The 9,756-nt window shown below is 40.3% G+C and overlaps 1 pseudogene; it reads right to left on the reverse strand.

Moving 5' to 3' along the window:
• Nucleotides 1-594: 594 nt before the first annotated feature.
• Nucleotides 595-1,418, reverse strand: LOC123934627 (annotated as a pseudogene).
• Nucleotides 1,419-9,756: the final 8,338 nt, after the last annotated feature.

Below are 9,756 nucleotides of genomic sequence, written 5' to 3' on the forward strand. Positions count from 1 at the left end.
GGAATTCCCTTACTGTGTTTCCAGCTCAATGTTCTCTATGTGGTCTCTCTATCTTCTGTTGTGCAGAAGCTGTTCAGTCAGCTCTCCGTTCTTCTTCAGGAGGAATTGCTGTATACGTAGGTATAGATTTGCTATGTCCACGAAGGAGGTAAGTTCAGGATCTTCCTACATTGGCATCTTGGGTTAGAACCCTTTGGAATTTTCTACGTAGACAGTCATGACATCTGCAAACAATGACAGTTTTATTTCTTCCTTTCCAATCTGTATAGCTTTCATTATTTCTCTTTATTGAGAATTCCTGGGATGGTGGTTATCACCCCCCAGCCTGGAAGGAGGAACCAATACTGTACGAAAACACTCAGAAATCATACTGTCCCAACACCCCTGGCCAACACCAGGAAGAGAAAGGTCATTCCCTTGAAAACTGGCCAGTCTATGTTCATCTAGGAAGGGCTGGCAGAACTGACACAGAGGGGACTATGGCATGATACTGGGGGCAGGATGGGGGTCTATTGGACCGCACGCTGGCTCCTCAAAAACCAGGGGAGAAGCAGATTCACCTTTTCTCTGGGGCTGCCATCTTTTAAGCTTTTTTTAAGAGACCCATTTCTTACCCTTGATAAGGCTGTCCGTTTTCAAAGCAACAATTTCATCCTGTACGTTGAGCACACGGTTTTCAGCAGTGAGATAGATACAATTCTGTGATGTGGCAGTCATCTTGGAGATGTTCTGGGCTTCCTGGACCTTGCCCAGTCCAATGTAGCCAGGGTTCTTGCTTAGGGCTTCTCCAAGCATCCTGGTGGCCTCAGCCTCACCTTCAGCCTACACAGTCTTTGCTGCTGTTCCTGCTTTGCTTTTTCCACCTGAAATTGGGCTCCCTGGGCCTCCTGCTGAGCTACTTGTTTGGCTTCCATAGCAGCTGTGTACACTCTCAGCTAAAGCTCTGCTCTGTGATGACTGCATCATCCGGGATAAGGCTGAATTCCTCAGCCCTCTCTGTCAGCGTCCATGAGATCAACAAGGATGTCTGGGCTCACTGGATAATTGGCTGCGAGATACTGAACTTGGCCACACCACCCTCGAGCACCTTCTTGACAGCTGATGGCAGTCCTCACTCCTCCTAGTCTAGCCCTAGGCACTGGTACATGCTGGGAAGCTCCATGACGTTGGGTTGAGACAGCACTCACAGGAAGATGCTTACCATCTGCAGGTCTTTCATGCCTGTGGGAGAGGAAATTTTTTAGGGTCTAGCCTGAATGTCCTAGATGATGGGGTACTGGAACCAGGGGGTCCTGAAGTGAAGGCCCTCATCTGATTAGAGAAGATGGCTCTGTGCCCACGTTCTGTGGTGAAACAGACTCATGAATGCTGTAGGCCATGGTGCCGGCCCCCAGCAGCAACTTTAGCACCTTGCCCATGTCCCTCTATGTCTTTCAAGTTCTGGGCCACGGTCTGATCCTGAGTCCGGTGGCCCCAAAGGCAAGAAGGGGGGCCGGCCTGCTTCTACCCCACTTCACTTTAGAGATATCACCCTTCCCATGTGGATCCGGGGCCCAAGGTCCTCACAGGAGAAAGGACGCCAGAAGTGCCCCAATCTGTATATATCTTCTTGTCTCGTGTTATCTTCTTACATTAGCTAGGACGTGGCTGTTGAATAGGATTGGTGAGAAGGGACATCCTGTCCTTATTCCTGATGTTAGCAGAAGAGCATCTAGTTAATCCCTAAGAAGTGTGATGTTATATGTACCTTTTTAGTAGATGTTCTTTATTAAGCTGAGGAATTTCCCCGGTATTCCTACTTTGCTGACAGTTTTTCTCATGAATGGCTTTTGCGTTTTTGTCAAATGTTTTTTATGCATTGAACAATATGACTGTATGATGATCGTATGTTGGTGGGATGGATTACCTTAATTGATTTTTGCATGTTGAACTGGATTTACATACCTGGAATAAATCCCACTTGGCTGTGGTATATAATTCTTTTAATCCATCATTGGATTTGACTTGGTAAAAATTTGTTGAATATTTTTGCACCTGTGTCATGAGATATATTGGTCTGTAATTTTCCATTCTTGTAGTGTCTTTATCTAATTTGGTATTAGGGTAATGTTGGCCTCATAGAGTGAGTAAGGAAGTGTTCCCTCTGTTCCATCCATTGGGTTTTTTTAAAATTAAAATTTATATTTGTGAGAGAGGGAGAGAGAGAGCGAGCGAGCGAGCGCAAATACACACACACTTGTGCACACAATAGCCAGGGGGTGGGGGGGGTGGGGGGCAGAGGGAGACAGAGAGGGAGAGAGAGAATTTTAAGCTGAATCTCCACTGAGCACAGAGCCCAATGTGGGGCCCGATGTCAGGACCCATGAAATCGTGACCTGAGCCAAAACCAAGAAAGAGTCAGATGCTTTACTGACTGGGCCACCCAGGCACCCCATCTATTGAGTTTTTAATGTGCAGAATCACACCTTTAATTTTTAAGATTGCTGAACATTTTAATTTGAAATCACACTATCATACTTCTGCTTTAATTTTTTAAATTATCTTAATTTAACCACCTTTCCACACATGACAACATAAATGTGGTTATACATACATGTCCCCCTTTTTAATGCAGTCTACTATTTTCCTTACTTTGGGCTTGAATTTCCACCTCCTTCTTTTCTAAAAAAGAAGCTCCTCATTAACCCATTTTAATAATCTATTACGTATCCTTCTATTTTTTTTTTTTGCATTCTTATAATCAGTCACGATAGAAATACACATGCGTGGATGTATAAACACATACATAGTTTTATTTTTGTCATTGCTACCATGATGGTATCATAATAATTGTACTTCTCCATATCTTGTATAGTATGTATATAACAATAACCTTGTGTAAATATCTCCAAATCAACTTACATAGTTCTAATTCATTGTTTTAAATGGTTGTATAATATTTGTGGTGTAGGTATCTTATAGCTTATTTACACTTCTTGTTTTGATGAGCCTTTAATTTCGTTTCCAGTATTACTATAAACATCCTCACACATATCACTTTATATACTTGTGCTTATATTTCTATGGAAGAGATATCCAGGAGTTGGATTACTGAGTACAAGATGTGTGTGTGTGTGTGTGTGTGTGTGTGTGTGTGTGTGTGTGTTGTTTTAATACATGGTTTTACAAGTTTTGGCTCTTAAGTTCCCAAAGTCTTAAGACTTGAGAATTTTCCCACCAGTGTATAGGAATAACCTTTCCCTGCATCCTTACCAATAATTAGAATTATAACTCTTAATGTTTAACCATCTCATGTATGCAAACTAATAATCTCATTATTTCTCTAATACACATTTATCTCACTACCATAGATTTTTGGCTCCCTCCACCCATGTTTATTAATATATTAGCAGTTTAGATTTGCTACTCTGTGAATTCCTGACTCTTATCCTTCTCCCATTTTTTTCAAGTTAGGTTGTCTTTTTTCTAGTCAGTTTGTCAGACTACTTTCTATATAGTTTGGATATTAAACCCTTGTCATCTTTATTAAAATATATTTGCTGATTTGTATTTGTATATTAATGATAACTCTTCTCATTCAAAAAATTTGTATTTGTATGTAGTCAAATGTCAGCATTCAATCCTTTTGAACTTCCACCATTTCCAGCGTAGATGATTTCTCTGACTCCTATATTGTGCCTCTAGCTTCCTAATTTTTCTTGCAGCATCCATATTGGTTTTCGTATATTTAACTCTAATTCAGCTGGATTCTGTGATGTACTGTAGGGTACATGCTATGCGATAGCAGTTCAATATTATTAATAGTCAATTATATGTAAATTTAATTGCCACCTTCATTTTACATTTAATTATATATACACCTGTGTAATTATATTGCCATTATAGCATATCCACTAAGGCAGGTCCCCTCACTATTCCTTTTCATAATAATCTTGCCTGCTCTTGGTCATTTATTTTTCCAAATAAACTTTAGATTATTTTGTACAATTCCAAAATAAGAAATCCTGTGCAATCTAGTTAATAGTGAATTAATTGCATTCTAATTTTATGATATCAATGAAATCTTCTCATCCAAGATCATAGGTTATCTTTCTAATTGGTCAGATTTTGTTTTCTGTCTTTCCAAAAGATTTTATGGTTTTCTTCATATAAGCCTGCTTTTCTTGTCAAATTTATTTCTGAGTATTTTATATTGTTTCACTCAAATAAATGGAATGGTTTCCCAGTTCCTACTTCCTTCCTCCTTAACCTCTGGTATTTAAGCTCTACTCTGAGAATCTTGTTTTAAATATTGTCAGAGGTTCACCAAAGTGGATTATTGATTGATTTTGGAGATGGTGAAAAAGGTTAAATCCCTCAATTATATGGTCCAGTTCTTACCTGCAGGAAGCCAGGTCAATATATCCAACCATCTAAACACCCTCTGCTCTATGTCTTTCATTTGTGTCTCCAGATCCATTTTCCAATCTTCTGCACCCTGCTGTTTGCCCCAGGAGTTGACTTTGCTCTCTGGCTTCTGACTGAGCTTGTCCCAGTGGGAAACCCTGTCAGGTCAAAGGGTAGGAGAGTGATGTCGTGACATTTATGCCTCTGAGCTCCCTCTGTGTGGGCTCATCACTGGCTGGCTACCTCCTTCAGATGAAGGTTCCAGCTTCTGTATAGTGTCCCTCTATACTTAGCTCTCTTGGGCTTGGGATATATATATTAAAATTCTTTCCCCTCAGCCCTTTGGGCCTGTGGGTTGCTAAATCACCCTTCAGTTGCTAGCCTGGGGATGCTGATTATCCTTTTTGTTTTTCTTATACCCTTGCCCACACCGCATTAGTTCCTTTATTAAACTCTCCTGAAATTACCCAATTTGAGTGTTATCTGTTTCCTGCTGTGACCCTGAGTGATACATACTTGTAACTCCATTTATTATTTCCTCCTTCCTCCTAATTCTGGAGACTCAGAGTAACTTAGATGCACCCAGATGGATAAAAGCTTTTGGGCTAACTTCAATACATAGTTTGGGATGTCTAAGAGGAAACATGCTGTGCATGATCTGAGATGTTTGTCTAAATCTTCTTTCTAAACCAAGACTGTAAGGCTATAAGCTTACCCCAGAGAACCCTGTGGTCTAGACTGTACAGGACACTCTGCCCAGGCTCCATCATTTCTTTCACCCACAGTGCAAACTCCCTTCCTTCTCTCTAACAGACTAGAATGCACTCTCAAGGCTGAGTAGGATTCAGTTTTGTGTCTTTATTCTTGCTGCATTGCAGAAACACAAATACTCTTGCTTTATTGTCTTCCCTCTCTCTTTTTAAAATTCTCACAGGTTTCAAATCTTTTACATAGTTTTCCAGGTATTATAGCTATAGTAGGAAATTCTGTACGGAATTCAAATACAAATTTGTGTTCATGTTCCAAAAAATAACAGTTCTCAAAATATGATACCTAGTCCAAGATTTGTTATTACTAGCCATGTGAGTGTGACATTTATTCTGCTTTTAGTCTCTGATTCCTGATTTATGAAATGGAATCATTCTTCCTGGCTCACTGTAAAATATATGATAGTATATGGGGGAATTTAAAAACACCATATGTTGTGTGTGTGTGTGCGTGTGCACGCACGCACACACACACACATCCAGTGTGGTGGCAGGGGCAGAATCCCGTTTCTCAACTTGCTCATCCTGTCCTTTAATATGATGGCAAATGGGCATTTGTTTGTATTTGGTAATCCTTTCTTCCATGATTTCAGACTGGCAATTGATTTATTCTCAATATAGAAAACAGTTGATACTTTTAAATTTTATTTTTATCATTTCAGTTGATAAACCCCAGTGAACACAATCTTATTTTTAACCAAAAAGTACCCGGGGCACCTGGGTGGCTCAGTGGGTTAAGCCTCTGCCTTCGGCTCAGGTCATGATCCCAGGGTCCTGGGATCGATCCCTGCATCAGGGTCCCTCCTTGGCTGTGAGTCTGCTTCTCCCTGTCCCTCTGTGATCTCTCTCGCTCTCACTCTCTCTCAAATAAATAAATAAAAATCTTAAAAATAACCAAAAAGTACCTGAAGAGGCTAAACCCAAGTGGATTTTGTTCGCCAGAATTCCATGGGCTCTTCTTTGAAGAAGGACCCTGCCTTTGAAGAAGTGTGTCCGTGTAGCGATATCCCAGGGAAACTCAGCATGGGAAAGACTGGAACCCATTCCTTCCAGAGATTACAGTTTCAGAATAATGGCCGATGGACTAAGCCCCACAAGGGAGATGAACTATGAAGGTTTGAATGTGACAGGAGCTCTGATGTGAGGGAAAACTCTGTGTCATCAGAGGAAAATCCCATTTGTGATAAAGCCCCAATTTGTGATTCATATAATTCTAGTTTTGAGCCCAGTGCAGCATATATAAGACACATAAAAGGTCTGAATATGGAGAAACCTTCTGAATACAGTGAATGTGATAAACTTTCAGCCATAGTTCACATCTTATTAGACATCAGAGCTCTCATATGAGGGGAAAACCTTATAGTGTAATGAATATGAGAAAGCCTTCAGTCAGAGGTCATCTCTTAATGGGAAATTCATAGTGAAGAAAGCCTTACAAGTGTAATGTATGTTGAATAGCATTTATTTGGGGCTCAAATCTTATTCAGCATCAGGAAAGTCATAGTAGAGAAGTACCATATGAGTGTAATGAATATGGAAAAGCTTTTGGCCAGAGTTCACACCTTACTGAACAAACCAGAATTTAGAGTGCTGAAAAACCCTACTTGTGCAGGCCATGTGGGGAAAAAAAAAAAAGTAAGGTGGAGATCTGCTCTTAATGACCATTAGAATATCCATAATGGGGAAAAGTCCTAAGAATGCAACCACATGTGATGAAGCCTTTGTGCGGATATCTCACCTTATTCACCATCATCGAATTCACAGTGAAGAGAATGCCTGTGAATGCAATGAGTGTGAAAAGGCCTTCCATTGGAAATCTCATCTTGTTTGCCATCCGAAAATCCACGATGGAAAAAATTCTGTGATTAGGACATGGAATAGGTTCCAATGAGAACCCAGGTTTTGGGGGTGAAGCAATTTTTCATCTCTAGAAACATGTTGCTCTGGGTGGACTTAGAAAAATACAGTACTCAACTAACTCTGATCATAGAGAAGAAAAGACTATAAAGAGTGATCATTATTTAGTGCTCAAGTGTAGACAAATGGAGACAAAACTTGAGTCTGATTTACAGGCTTATTAGGTTTCAGATAACCTGAAGCTAAGCCAGCCCATAATAGACTGTAAAATTCGAATATGCTGATTTACAGATTTGTTAACAATTCCAGTGCCATTTTGACTGTCCCTTCACTGGAGGCAGTATGGCCTCCATCACATATCTTTCACTTACCGCCTCTGAGAACATGGATAGATCTGCTAACTCTCCGAGCATCAGTTTCCTTATCTGTCAAACAGGAATAGCAACACTTACCAACACTGGGAAGGTTAGCAAAGATTCTGTATATGAAAAACTTCCGGTATAATGTGTGGCACATACTATAGGCACCATAAATTATTACTAATTAACTCACTCCTCTGATTCGTGCTGGCCATTCCAGTTCCACTAGAACCAGCACAGGCCGTTTTCTTTTTTTTTTTCCCCCTTGGGGGAAAAGGGGGGTGTTATTGATTTTTAAACTGCAGAGAGTCGTGACAAAAAGGTTTTTTTATTTTATTTTATTTTTTTTTATTTTAATTTTTTTTATTTATTTTTTTTTTATTTTATTTTTTTTTTCAGCGTAACAGTATTCATTCTTTTTGCACAACACCCAGTGCTCCATGCAAAACGTGCCCTCCCCATCACCCACCACCTGTTCCCCCAACCTCCCACCCCTGACCCTTCAAAACCCTCAGGTTGTTTTTCAGAGTCCATAGTCTCTTATGGTTCGCCTCCCCTCCCCAATGTCCATAGCCTGCTCCCCCTCTCCCAATCCCACCTCCCCCCAGCAACCCCCAGTTTGTTTTGTGAGATTAGGAAAAGGGGGGTGTTATTGATTTTTAAACTGCAGAGAGTCGTGACAAAAAGGTTTTTTTATTTTAAATAAATTCACGCAAAGCCTGTTTTCTTTCTCTTTATTGTGGGAGTGCTTACTTCATCGACATCTTTGTATAGTCAGACATACCTGCTGCTTTCTAGATCTGTGACCGTGGCAAGGTACGTAATCTCTCTGAGCTTTACAGTTCTTAACTATACAAATGGTAATAACTGTCTTGCAGAATTGGAGGGCTGATTAGAAATTCTACTTAGAGAGTACTTGGCACACAGTAGGCACGTAATAAACCATACCCATCATCATTCTCTACCACGAGTCTCTCTCCTTTAGAAAACGTTCTTTATAGCTGTGAAACTGATTCTAGCTCTCACTTAAACTAGTGACTTTCTGATGTCTCATTCTCACTCAAGAAAAGAGAATGTATCCACTTAGTAGGCTTTACAGCAGCTTATAAAAAGACTGGGATTCAGGGCTCTGCAATCTGGATTCAACCCTCCTGTGTAGCGTATCTCCTATGTGCCAGGCCATTGACCTAGATTACCTGCAGCTCTCACAACTCTGCCTCTTGAGCAAATTGAGGAATATTATCTCCATTTGACCAAGAAGAATACTAGGACTCTAAGACGTTAAATAATGTTCTCAAGTGTTTGAAGCCAGTGTTTGGATACAATTTTGACTCTCACCAAGGGCTATGGTAATTATACCATACTACACTGGTAATCGTTTATTTTAGTGAATGCCTACTGTGTCCCCAGCACTGTGCTCGTAAGACACACATGAATCACATTGGATTTTCAGAAAATGAGAAAATTGAGGCTCACAGAGGGCTCTTTCCCCATAGTTACACAGTGGGTATTATAATAATACATGCTCTTGTTTATTGAGGGCTCATTGCATGCCAGGCACTGTAGTAGCTTCTTGACATAAATTATTGTATTTGCTTCCCAGAAGTAAGTTTGTGTTTATTTATTTGTACTTTAAAAAAGGGACAACTGAGGTTCAGAGAGGGTGAAGTAACTGCCCTAAGATGACACAGTGACTAAGCAACAGAAATGGGATTTGGAGCCACTATTTTCTTAATTTTGTTCTTTCAAGATTTTATTTATATTCAGGTTAGTTAACATATAGTGTAGTGTGACTTTTGGGGGTAGAATTTAGTGATTCATCACCTGCGTATAACACCCAGTGCTCATGACAACAAGTACCCATCACCTATTTACTCCATCCCCCCACCCCTGTCCTCTCCAGGAACCCTCAGTTTGTTCCCTACAGTTAAGAGTCTCTTATGCTTTGCCTCCCTCTCTGTTTTTATCTTATTTTTCCTTCCCTTCCCCTATATTCCTCTGTTTTGTATCTTAAATTCCACATACAAGTCCAGTCATATGGTATTTGTCTTTCTCTGACTGACGTATTTTGCTTAGCATAATAACCCCTAGTTCCATCCACGTCATGACAAATACCAAGATTTCAGCCTTTTTGATGGCTGGGTAATATTCCTGTGTGTGTGTGTGTGTGTGTGTGTGTGTGTGTGTGTGTGTGTGTGTGATATCTTCTTCATCCATTCTTCAGTTGATAGACATCTCTGGGCTCTTTCCATATTTTGGCTGTTGTTCATAACAGCACTATCCACATTGGGGTGCATGTGCCCCTATGAATCACTGTTCTTGTACCTTTGGATAAATACCTAGTAGTGAAATTACTGGGTCATAGGGTAGTTCTACTTTCGTCTTTT

This window comes from Meles meles, chromosome X, assembly GCF_922984935.1.
Source record: "Meles meles chromosome X, mMelMel3.1 paternal haplotype, whole genome shotgun sequence".
NCBI classification, from domain to species: Eukaryota; Metazoa; Chordata; class Mammalia; order Carnivora; family Mustelidae; genus Meles; species Meles meles.